Genomic DNA, 12,975 nt, shown 5'->3' with positions numbered 1-12,975 from the left:
ACTGCTAGCACTTTTCAAGGTCTACAATATGGGAATCTTTTTTTTTTTTCCTTCTAAAATCCGTTGTGTGGTGAAAATCATGGAACGGCTTCAAAATGGTCTTCACTGTCATCAAAATCAGCTTGACTCAAAATATGATGACATTTAACATTAATTGTATGTCAGCGATTTATTTCAAGCTTATCTGGGGCTGAAGAAAACATATAAGAACCACCACCACCGAAACAAAACCTTCTGAAACAATTTCACAAAGCAGATTGTTTTTATTAAATATATCCATTTCTATTCAAATCATTGAAGCCTAGTGAGACAGTTTCTAATGAGCACCCTTACAGTGAAGACTGCACAAACCGAAGACGTCTATTACTGAGTTCGGTGCCAGCAGCTCAACACCCTGTACGAGGATCCAGAGTCTTCCAGAAGGCTCCGGCTCTCCAGGTGGAGACACCTCATGTTCTAACACTTCATGTTGGAAGTGAATGTAGGCCGGCCCCACATAGGTCTGATGGTCTTCTCATCCTTTCTCTGGGGTGGAAGCCAGTGATGGCTCTTCTCAAGCGATAATTTGCCAGGTCAATTAACCAAATGAAAGCCATCAGGGGAAGAGGGAATCTAAGGCTACCTCAGGGACACCCTTGCAGATCCTGGAGACGCTTGCTGACTAGAGGGGGCAGGCAGCAAATCCCGGTTTCTGACGGGGAGACTTTGAATGGCTAAGCAGGTGGGAGGCTGAATATGTCCCTTTGGGGAGTGGCTCTGGGGTTCCAGGCGGTGTCTGTGCTGAATGAAGGACAGCAGTTGGGGGGGACTGGGCACGCGTAAGCCACACCGGAGGATCCTCACAGACCTCCCTGTGTGCCCGTGAGGCCAGGTACTGCAGTGCTCTGTGCTGGGCGTAAGGTGACAAAAGGGCACAGCTCCCACCCCCAGAGGCTCCCGGTTGGGTAGGAAGACAGACACATAGGCAACAAGTCACAAAATAGAGCTCCAGGGCACTGTGAGAGCCCAGGGTGGGGGCCGAGGCTCCTCCCCTGTCAGGCTTTAGAACCCCATTTTAGGGGCACCTGGGGGGCTCAGTAGGTTAAGTGTCCAACCCTTGATTTCAGCTCAGGTCGTGATCTCACAGTCCGTGGGATCGAGCCCCATATTGGGTTCTGCGCTGACGATGGGGAGCCTGACTGGGATTCTCTCTCTGCCTCTCTCTCTGCCCCTCCCCCATCTCAAATAAATACATAAACCTTAAAAATAAAAATAAAAACTTAAAACGCCGGCTCGCACATCTGACTGTTTCAGAAGACGTTATTTTCCTTGAGGTGCTCTGTTCCCTTTTCTTTTTTTTTCTTTTTCCGTGACAGAACCACACGACGGCATGAATTATTTCACTCATAAAAGGAAGAGAAAGTATTTTCACAATTTTGAGCACACTGTGGCATGGGCACCAACACGGCAAAGTGAGAGCGGCCTCCGTGGCGAACAGTTGTTGTCTCTTGCAAGGTTTCCAACCCCCAGGACATCCTTGGTTCTCTTTGCCTTTGCCTCACTGGGGCTGGAAGGAAACAACGAGGTGGGGGGGGGGGGGGGGGAGAAAGACAGAGACAGAGACAGACATGATGTGTGCACAAGGACCAATGAACAGAACCATTCATGTCTCCTCAGGTCACTGGTCAGTCTGGACATGTTGCCACCATCTCAAGAGGACCTTCCCCCCTTTCCTTCTTGCACTTACCTGGAATGGCCAGGGTCTTTTAGCCCGGGGCAGATAATGCAAGGAGGGGTCATCACTCACGTTCCCCTGACACCTTGGAGTTAGACGGGGCGAGATTTCCGCACCCCTCCCTCTTCTGACAAGCGCCACCGTGGCACTGGTCCCCCCCCCCCCGGCAGCGGAGCTGCCCCCCACTCTCGGGCCCCACCTCTTCTCTGTCCCCAAGGCAAATGGAAAGCCAGGTGTGTGTACGAATTCCAGCAAGGCAAGGAAAACAGAAAGAGAGCAACTGAGATGTTGAGATTAAAAATAGGATAAACAGGAACTGAAAAGTCTGGGTTTCTATTTCTTTTCTGGTTCACTTTGTTTTCACGTTTCCCCCAGTGAACTGTTGTAGTTACAGTTTCTCCCAATTAGGCAATCATTTGTAGTCGGGGACAAGAAAATCAAACTTCTCGGACCCCCTCCGTGGAGAATTCCCCACCCCTCATTCCCTGAACGTGTTAATTGCCAGCACATAGGAGAACGATCGTCTAGAAGGAAAACAAACCAAACCAAAAAATCAAATTCGGGCTTTGCCCAGAAATGCTCACACGGTTCCCTTCATGGTCCTCTGTGCCTTCAAACTGAAAGTGTCACAAATGTAAGAATATCCACGCCACATAAACAGCTGGCGAGCCTCACTCTTTTGAGTTGGCGTCTGGGGGGGGGGGGGCGGTCGGCCCTGATGGTCGCCGGGGCACCATTGCCCTGGACCGCGATGCAGCACCCAGGCACCCACGTCCTCCCTATGGCTTGCCTGGAATCGCCTCCAGGCCAACCCCAGGGGAAAGGTGTGCGGGCCTCGCGTGCGTGGAGATCCGTTAGTCGGATAGCCACAGCTTCATCTATATCATGGCTTTGCTTCCTAAACCGTTAACTGCAGCCTGGAAAGCGCTTTATAAATCACAAGGCCCCAGAGCCTCGGCGGAGACAGTGGGAGCTGCCTATGCTGTCTGAGCGCACCGCCCACTCGGCCAGCTGCGGGCTATCTAAAGCAAGTATCCCCGAGGTGGCCACTTGCCCAGAAACAGCAGCCGCGCCTGCCTCCCTGGGCAGGAAGGAAAAGACAGCCCAGCTCAGAGCAGAAAGCTGCCCATGTGAGGGTAGGGGTGGGGGGTGGGGGTCTCGTTCGTGGCCCCGTTGCCCCAAATCACAGTGGAGTCTGGAAAATGATAGCCACTATGGCCCGTCTGACTGCTACCCATGTTTATTATCTTCTTAGGGACAGTGACTCTTCTCAACTTCCGGTGATCAGAAACGCTTGGTAATTGTTCTCACTAAAAGCCAGAATCTCGCAATATATGGCTTTGCCGCACACGGGCCAGATTAAAAGCAGGAGGTGGCTTTCTTCTCCACAACACACCTAGTGCCAAAACACAAGTACGTGGAAATGCTGGACTTTTTTCTTTTTTTTTCCCCCTCTTTATCTCCCCCTTTATTTTCCCCTACAGGAGGCAGTGAAACATTGGGAAGAGAAATGAGCAAACCAGAACCTGAGCCTCAAGCTTGAGTTTGGATTGTGTCTAGGTGGAAGTGTTAGGTCACAACAGCCTTCGTTAAATCGTCACGTTACATTTGCTTTTCCCCTGCTGGTTTCTGGGTGCTTCTGGCTGGGAGAAGCCCCTCCCAGAGTAGCTGTGTCCTTGCTTTTATTAAATATTTTTTTACACTTCCTCTAGATTCTTCAGTCCTTGCAAGAAAATATTCTGAACGCGTTTGTGATAAAAGAACACCGGAGTAAAGGTCTTGCCTCTCAGAGAGTTGCCAGCTAAAATATAGGTTGCTCAGATTTAAATTTCAGAGCAACACTGAGTCATTTTTTGGATGTTCGGATGAATTATGAATAATGAAACGGCCCACGGGTCGGACGTATGTCCACTGAAATGTCATCCGCGTGTATCTGAAATTCAAGTTTACCTGTGCGCCCTGGGTTTTTTTATTTGTTAAATCTGGCGATCCGGAACGAGGCGGCAACGTTACATTCGAAAGCACCCTTTGACATCCTGATCACGTTTTCCTTTTAAGTTTCTCACGTGTTTCACTCAAGCCTGAAAGCAGCCACTTGGTAGAAGCAGCACATTTTCCGGATCTAAGAATCCCGATATGATTTAGTTTCTTCCTTCCGGCTTCCGGGGTAGCAACTCTTTGCTGGAATAACTGCTTCATTTCTACACTGACGCCTATACCAGGTATCCAGAGATGGCTGAGTCAACTAATCTAATATCGCCAATTTATTATCAGGTCCCATGAGACCGTGGCTGCTAAGCCCCCATGAGAATCTGGAGAATATTCCAACCACTGTTTCAACAAGCTCAAGCCCTTTATACATGGTTGGGAAAAAAAAAAAAGTTTTTTTTGAATCTCAGCAAGAGTGGAAAAGGCTCTCTGGAACCGAATAATTAGAAAGGCTTGAGTGTGGAGAAAGGTGGCCGCACTTCTACATGTGAAACGACAGCCAAGGCCAGGAGGGCCTGCTAATTGCAGGATGGTTTCAATAGAAGATTTTTCTTCCCCCAATCGGTTCCAAACACCCAACATTCTGGAGTGGAAGGGACTGAAGGGAATGGAGGTAGTCTACGACTTAGGACCTTTCTTTTCAGACTCAAGTGCAAAAGTCAGCAGATCCTGCTCTGTATTTGAAAACATTCCCAGGTTCGGCACACAAGATCTAAAATTAAACTTAATTATCATCCCTCCACCATGCTCTGTTGGAGGAAAGTCTGTGAGTCAACATGAGGCGTCCCACTAAAACCTCTGATCGTCACCTGCAAAGGGGCCCAGCCGAGAGCTGCTAATGATGTCATCGGCCATATGTGGTCTAGGATGCTGTATCCATGGTCAGATATTTTCACTTTAGACATATATTTTCTTAAACATCAAAAGCAACGGAATGATTTTCCTGACCTACTGTGGGATGCACCTTTTTCTGCCTTTAAAACATGCCCGTGCCACCCTAGCAGAGATCCTGCCGGCATTTCACTCAAAACACCTCCTGGGAAACTCTGAGAAATGCTTTATTTAGAAGCACATCAGCCTGTGAGTCATGCAACTTTTTGCTTGTGTTTTTCTTCTTCAGCTCTCCTGCTACCATAAACATTTATCCGAAGACAGGATATTTTACTGCATCTGAAAAGTCCATCTGCCACAACCGCTTGCTCCCCACCTGAAGTCATCAACTTTCGTGAAAAGAAAATGTCTGCTTTTCTTGCAAATGCCGATAAAGCCAAAAAAAAAAAAAAAAAAAAAACCCGAGATGACCCTTGAGCAGAATTACCTCTTCTCTTCACAGAGCATTTCTCACGCTTCCCCACAAAGCATTAGAACTTCTTGAACGTTGAAATTAGCCTTGTGGTCGGAGGTAGGGTTCGATGAGATTAACAGTATTCTAAGGCAAAGAAGTCACCACGCACCTCGTCCCCTTTTACAAGGCAGTGAAAATATTATTCCTTTTCTTCGGGGGGCGGGGGGAGGGGAAGGGCAGTGACCAGAAGGGCAGTGGAAGCGGTAGGCGGTGTAAAAAACACACTTTGATTTCCTGATCACATTTTCCTTCTAAGTTTCTCACGTGCTTCGTTTAAGCCCCAAAGCAGCCCATGGACAGACGGTACCACATTCCCAGATCCGAGACTTCTGACATGATTTGGTTTATTCCTTCTTGGGTCTAGGGTCTAGGGTTGTGGATTTTTAGACATTTGATTCAGAGCCAGATGTCACTGGCAAACCCGAATATTCCTCCCTTTGTGCCAACATCAATTCTCTTTCAGTTACGGTTTCCCAATACTTCCTGGCTTTAAAAAAACAACAGCGAGAAAACTCTTTCTTTTTGTTTTTTCTTCCACCGCACGGTTACCCACTTTCTTTTTGGATACTTGTCCTCTTATGTCCTGATTGCCCCTGGGCCCCAGTGCATCGATGGTACCGTCAAATGCCCCTTGGGTGTGTCTTTCTACTATGTCAATACGAAGTAAATGTTAAGGAAGATATCTCATTTCAGAAGCAGGGCAAAGGCCATGCACACCATCGCACATCATTCCCTGGGCCTACAACCTGGATCGAGAGAGTCAAGAGAGGCGATGCGAGGCCACGATGGAGTAGTAGGGGCTCCAGTACCAGGCCACCTCGGTTCCGACCTCTGTCCCGTCACTTGCTAGCTCTGCGAGCTTTGGAAAGTGACCTAACTGCTGGGGGCCTCGTCGTTCCCATCTGTAAAGCAGGGGTAAGTGTTGTACCTGCCCCGCTGGGTTGTTGAGAACTAAAGGAGTTGGGGTCAGCATTAGTATTTAGTGCACTTCTCACCTGGTAAGCACCAGGAAACGTTAGGCTTAGGGGGGGACACCTCAGGGGATGGACATAGAAGCTCTACGTGGAGAGTGATAAAGCAACGAACGGATATTATTAAAATGTATTTGTTCGAGAACCACTTATTTTGCACTTACGCTATGCGAGGTCCAAGGAGACGGAGGTGCAAGGGTACAAAATGTGCCCTAAGGTGGCTTCGTCGTGGAAGGAGGCTGGAAGGCAGGGGACAGAGCAAGGCCATGGGGACAGAGCGCTCTGAGTTGGAGTCCGGCTCCATTAGTGAGAAGGGATTGGACAAGTGGGTTTTCTCACTCGGAAAACGGGGGCAACATCACCTCGTTCAGTTGTTACGAAGAGTGAGTCAGAATACAAGGCCTGCACGTGGCGAGGCTCAACAAATAAGAAAAGTTACCCGTCATGTGCGTGCATGTTTATGTTTCTGTGTATTTAGAGAGGGAAAGGGAAGAATCACGGTACGAGACAGTGCTCTCTCTGGTAGGTCTGTTCCAAGTGACGCTGAAGGCCGGAGGGAGAGTCCCAAGCCCGCTTGGAGGGTCCCAGGAGGAGGTCGGAGTGGAGCAGCAGAGGCCACAAGGACAACCCGTGAGCCCTGCAGGAGAGCAGATGTCTTAGGCAAAGTCAAGGGTACATGCAAAGGCTCAAAGGCCGGGACGATGGTAGACTTGGGAAAGACCAAGGGTGGGCGCAGAGGGGTGGAGGAAATGGCCCTCCCACACACAGAATGTATCTCACACCTCTGCCAAGATATCCTGTCTCGTGAGGCTTTCCTTGATCACGCTATTCAAACACTCCCCTTCACCAGGAGCGCCTGGATGGCTCAGTTGATTCAGCATCCAACTCTTGGTTTCGGCTCAGGTCACGACCTCACAGTTTCGGGGATCACGAATGACTGTATGGAGCCTGCTTGGGATTCTCTCTCTCTCTCTGTCTCTCAAAATAAATAAACTTTAATAAATAAATAAATAAATAAATAAGCAAACAAATAAACAGACCCCTCCACCAACATCCCCTAGGACCCTGCCCTGCTTTGTTTTTCTCCAAACCAACTTCTACAACTTTCGGCCAAGTCACCGTTTAAATATAAACATACCTGTGCATATGTGTATGGTACGCACATATATGACTTACTTTGTTTGTTTTCCGTGGAAGGGAAGCTCCGTGAAAACACGGACTCTGTTCACTGCTGTATCCCCCAGCACCCAGATCGGCACCTCTGGTGCATAGTAGGTGCTCAATAAATATAAGTTGAACCGAACGTATGTGTAGCCTCCTCTGACAGGAAAAAAGAGTGAGCTAATCCTTTGGCCAGAGGAACTTTGAAGAATTCTAAGCAAGGAAAGATGTGGTCATATTTCCCTGTCAGGGAGAATGTTCTAGAAGCATGCAGAGGATGGACAGTGAGGAGTCCTTTCAGTAGTCTGAGTTGGCTGGACAAGAGCCAGACCCACAGACGGGAGAACAGAGGGGAGGCTGCTGAGAGGCTTGAAAGACCCAGCAGAACCGGTGACAAGCTAGAGAGGCAAAAGGAGAGTGGACAGTTAGCACTCCCTCAAGTGTCTGGCTTGGGAAGACAAGTATTACTCACTGAGAAAGAGCAAGAATATGAGTCAAGAGGTAAGGAAAAGAATGTTCTTACTTCAAGAAGGATCAAGGACTTTGTAGCTCCTCCGTGGTTGATGACTGATTGATTGAAAACATAAGGGCGAGATGGGTTGCTTGGATCCTGCTAGTTACTAAACCTATTGCTTTTTGAATACCATGTGGTCTAAGAAAGGCAATGGGACTTGAGAAAATATCTTACTCAACGAGAATGGGAAGAATCCAGAAGAAGAAAAATCCGTGAATCCCAAATAACCTAGCGACGGTATTTCACCTTACATTATCACTATCTCCTTTAAAAGGATGCCTCGCACGCACAAAACCTCTCTTCCCAGTTATGAGTACTGCATTTCATCTCCGTTGATTGGCGCCCACAAGACAGGCCGAGGAAACAGTGAAACACAGAAATAAAATGCAAGATTCTTCTGAAATGCCTTAAGAGCATTCAGGAGTTGCCAAATCTACACAACGACCCACCTAACATACATTTACGGAACGCACATTTACCGTACCGAATCACTGGCCGGCCTGTTGAGCCACTTCGACTTTCTAAAGAGGGTTAGAGTCCCAGAAGGTCGGGCATTTAGTGTAGCTGGACAAGGTCCTTCAATAGCCTTCAAAACACTGGGACCCAATCGTACCAGGTAACGGCAAGCCCAGCAATGATCCGAGGAGGGCTGGCCCAGTAGACACCAGTGGGATAGGCCAGGGTGTGGCATTGCCTACCAGTGGCCAAGCCCCCTTAGACAAAAGTTGGTGTCTACAGCAAAGGGGCCCTCTCCATTGGTGAGGACAGTGTGGAAATTTCAGTCCTTACCTCATCCTTTAAATGAGGGTGAGAACACCCCCTCTGTACTGTGTTGGGGGAATTCAACGGAAGAAGGCCATGGGGTGCCCAGCACAATGCCTGCATAGGAAGGGGTCCAATCAGTGGCTGTTAGTTGTGCAGCCCTGCTTAGTGTCCAGCCCCAACTCTGCCTCCGTGGTACTGAAACATGACCAAGTGCTAGAGAGAGAGATGTAGAGTTTCTGAAATGAAGAAAGTGGCACAAATGGATTGTTGCTATGCTGAGCCTGAAGACAGTTGGAGTTTCATGAAAGGACGGGGTCATTTTCCCAAATTGCCATCTTTAGCTGAAATGTGGAAACAACTTCCAACTCATGCAGCATTTTTATGACTTCGCATGTACTATTGTTAATATTTTGAAAACGATGTTTTGTTAGAAGTGTCTCCTCTCCCCCTTTAAGTTGTGCTTTTAAACGTTTACTATATTCTTCGTATGTTTTTGCCTGAAGTGGAATAAATTTGTTCCCTAAAATACTACATCTCTGATTTTGCCTTGGGAATCGGTGAAAAATCTGGTTATACTTTTCCAGAAATTCGCTTTGTGGCAAAATACGAGAAGTTCCAAATTTAGTGGGAAGTTTCACAAAATAAAATATATCAACATCTAGTGTTACTTCGACTTTTCTCTCAAATCATTTCTGCCAGACGCAGTATTTTGAAATAACTCCTACAGAGGCATCCCCATTTATAGTTTCAAAAAGCCTATCTTATGTTCAGCTTACTGATTTACCACTTCCAAGGCCCATCTTTTCTAGTATCATTTTCTCAAGGTTGATTTTTTTAATAAATTTCTCTTTTCCTTTTTATTATAAATTTGCCTTTTATAATCATGCAATTCAAAATCAGGCATCACACACTGGCTATGTCCTAGGTATCATCATATCAAGTAAATCTAGGATCTACTGTGGTCAGAACAACATGCCATTCCTCTCTTTCCCTCTTTTCTCCAATTCCCAAAAGAATCCAGAAGAATCATGCCCTCCAGAAGGTTTTGACTGGAGATCAAGCTGTTGGAAAACACTCTTCTCCTTTTCCTTCATTCCATTTGGATCTATGACTGTTGAAGTTTGCCACGTTCTTTTACTGACTCAACAAATGTCCCTTGGGGTAATTCCGTCCTCTAACCATTACAGGATGGTTCACCGTCTTTGCTTATTCATTTCCAGTTGCTTCACAGACAGAGCCAGGGTATCAGTGATTAACGACACAGGGCTATTTCAAGAATCCCCAGCATTTTCCATATGCTGACTCACCTAACAGTTTCCTACGTTCACCTGTTGGGAGCATGGCTGCGGTATAGCACATGGGGCCTCGGGTGGCCAGAAAGCTCCTGAAACTTATATGCAATTGCAAAACTGTGATCTGAACAAAATCTGTTCGCCTGGTTTTCCTTTGGCATTTTTCCTTCCTTGAGAACAAGAGAAGGATTTGTTGTGGGTCATCGTTGAATCACCAGGGACTACCAGGACACCTGGGGCACAGTAAATTGTTTGTGTTTAATAAATATTTATCGAATGATAGAGTAATGAAAGGAATATTAAAAGATTTGAGAACATTAAAAACTGATTTGTGAATTGTTGTCATTGTAAATAAGGGGAAAAATCATTTTAGGAAGAAAAGGCTTAGGTCAAAATCTCAGGAGGTTTTGAAGTGCCTAAATGCTTGGAGTTACCTGCAAGGAATGGGTATGACCAGAGTGTGATAAAAATACCAAGAAGTAAAGCAGTTGAATTAAAACCTGCCTGGGGTTTCATCACCATGCAACCTTTTGGGTGATCATTCCCTTAAGCCCATTTTTCCTTTACCCATCCTTGTATCTTCCTGCTTTTAGCATCCAACCCAACTATCTGGTTCATTCTAACCTCTTTCTTCAAATATGTGACATGAATCCCACAAAATAAGCATACCTGTTGTATCGGGGGTCCCCAAGACCATCTCCGGATGTGATGATTCACCAGAAAGACTCATAGGACTCAGCATGTGTCTATAATTAAATGGCTATAATTTATTATCATGAAAGGATACCAAGCAACATCAGCAAAGGGAAAGGCACATGAAGCGAAGTCCAGAAGAAACCAAGCATGAGCTTCTAAGAGTCCTCCTCCGGTGGAGTCCCACAGGACATGCATAATTCCTCCAGCATCAAATTGTGACACCGCATGTGAATTGTTGTCTACCAAAGAAACTCACTGAAGACTCCACACCCGTTATATTTGGGATTGATCATGTAGGCCCTCTCTCCCCAGCACATACCAATACTCTAGACTCCCAAAAGGAAAGCAGGTGCTCAGCATAAACCCTATCATGTATTCAAACAGTTTAGGCACAATCGACCACCCTTCTCGGTTATAGAATGGTGACAACACTATTGAAACCCATGTTTGCAGATGTCAGCCAAGGGCCAACCTTGTAAGAAAGCCTTTATAAGAATCACAGTCTCAGGTCTGCCATATTGCTTCCTTTCTGGCCACATCTGCACATCAAGATCATCTCTTTTCCCTACCTTGAAACGTCCCACCCTCCCCACACCCGCCTTCTGTGTGACTGATTTTATTACTCAAATCGTAACCAAAATGACACCTCCTGAGAGAATATTTCCCTGGCCCTCCTAACGGAAGTAGGCTCCCACCAAGTTACTCTTTGCCGTAGTTTTTTAACCTTCTCTGAATTAAAGCTTGTACGTTCCATGTTGCCAGGGTTCTTTTATGTTTTTTTTTTTTTCATTACTCTATTCCCGGGACCTAGAAAAGTGTCTTGTCTGACCCTGAAGCAGGAGCTGAGCAAATGTTCATACGATTATCTGACTAATAGCAGTCTCTGAAATTTTCTTATTCATCAATGCGTTGACTTTTATATTAGCAGAATACTTTCCACTCTCTGGAATGCAAGCTCCATTCGATCAGACTTCTGTCTCTGGCAGCTAGAACAGCACTGGGTGTATAGCAAATTCTCCATAAATATTTCCTGAGGTAAAATGAGTGTGCGTGCTCATGTGCGTGCACCATATTTTTTCCTAACTCATTTCCTTCAATAAGTGTGGATGGAATACAGAATCTTCATGCAGTCCAGGTACCTATGGTACTCACTGGACTTAAGGTGTTCACAGTGAGTAGCGTTAGGCAAACTCACAAACAAATCATTGCAAGTGTAATGATATATAAAGTATATGTGTGTGTACACAAAAATATACACTATGAAGCTAATGAAATAATAAATGTGAGCATAAGGTTTTATTCACACGGGAGGGAGAGGGCTTGGCTTAGTCTAGGGTGTTATGAGAAGCATCAAGGAGGAGGTAATCCCTAAGCTGAAAGACCCTTCGAGGAGAATGGAGGTAAAGAGGAGGTGCTGAGAAGCAGCCTATGGCGGGAAACTTCAGGAGTTCCATAGGGACGGAGCACGTGGGTGAAGAAAAGTGAGAGAATTTCCGAGGGAGGTGGACAAAAGTCCTCCTAAGGAACTTGGGCTTGACTTCCCAGGTGACGGTATCCATTTAAGGGTTCAATCAAAGAACGCGCCATGTTTGGGTTTGATTTGGGACTAGGCAAATCTGGGGACTCCAGGGTATGGCTTTCAGAGGAATAATGTTAGTAGCAGGAAGACTGGTTTAGAGGCTCTTGCACTAATGCAGGTAGATAGAGGAGTAACGCATGAGGGCCAGGGGAAAAGAGTTGAGAAATGACTAAAAATTAAATGAAAAGAACTTGGAGTCTTACTGATGGAGGGAGACAAAGATGGCAGGCAAAGTGATGTCTGCGAGCTTTACTTCTCTAGCTTTTCTGAACGAATTAATGGAGAACGCATAAGAATAAAGAAGCTGAAAAGAAAGATCACGAGGGGTGCCTGGCTAGCTCAGTTGGTTAAGCGTCCTGACTCTTGACTTCAGCTCAGGTCATGATCTCACAGTTCGGTTTGTGAGTTCAAGCCCCACGTTGGGCTCTGCCCTGATAGTACAGACGTTGCCTGGGTTTCTGTCTCCCTCTCTCTTTGCCCCTCCCCTGCTTGCTCTCTAGGCCGCTCTCTCTCTCTCAAAATAAATAAACATAAACTTAAAAAAAGAAAGATCATGAGTTCAGTATTGTGCAAATAAAGTTCAAAGGACCTATGGATTCTATGGTACACAATAAATCGCCGGATATGTAAATTGGAAGTCCACAGCAATGGAGTCCAGTGCTGTAGTTGTTCACAGAGGACTCAGCACCCATCCCAGTGACTGGAAAGCATGAGGGCAGATGAGATCACTCAGGGGCAACTTCTGGGGGACAACGTTTCATTGGTAAGCAGAAGAGAATGTGCCTGAGAAAGAGCTAGAAAGGGTGAAAAGAGAACCAGAGGAGTGAAAAATCATGGAAGTAAAAGGCTTGAAGAGAGTGAACTTGGAGGACCTCTTCAGAACTTCAGCGGAAAAGTCCACGCTCCTCCGTTTGGCACATAAAACCTTCCATCAGCTTTGGGCATATCT

At 46.4% G+C, this 12,975-nt stretch overlaps 1 long non-coding RNA gene across 1 annotated transcript; it reads left to right on the top strand.

The window, feature by feature from the left end:
- The first annotated feature begins 1,932 nt into the window (after positions 1-1,932).
- Positions 1,933-6,924, top strand: LOC115524163. The gene is made up of 4 exons (XR_003971961.1): positions 1,933-2,348; positions 2,970-3,127; positions 5,742-5,963; positions 6,546-6,924. It is a non-coding gene; the product is annotated as an uncharacterized LOC115524163 (long non-coding RNA).
- Positions 6,925-12,975: the final 6,051 nt, after the last annotated feature.

The sequence above is a fragment of the Lynx canadensis genome, chromosome C2 (assembly GCF_007474595.2).
Source record: "Lynx canadensis isolate LIC74 chromosome C2, mLynCan4.pri.v2, whole genome shotgun sequence".
In the NCBI taxonomy this organism is placed as follows: domain Eukaryota; kingdom Metazoa; phylum Chordata; class Mammalia; order Carnivora; family Felidae; genus Lynx; species Lynx canadensis.
This window is presented reverse-complemented; position numbering and strand designations above follow the sequence as displayed.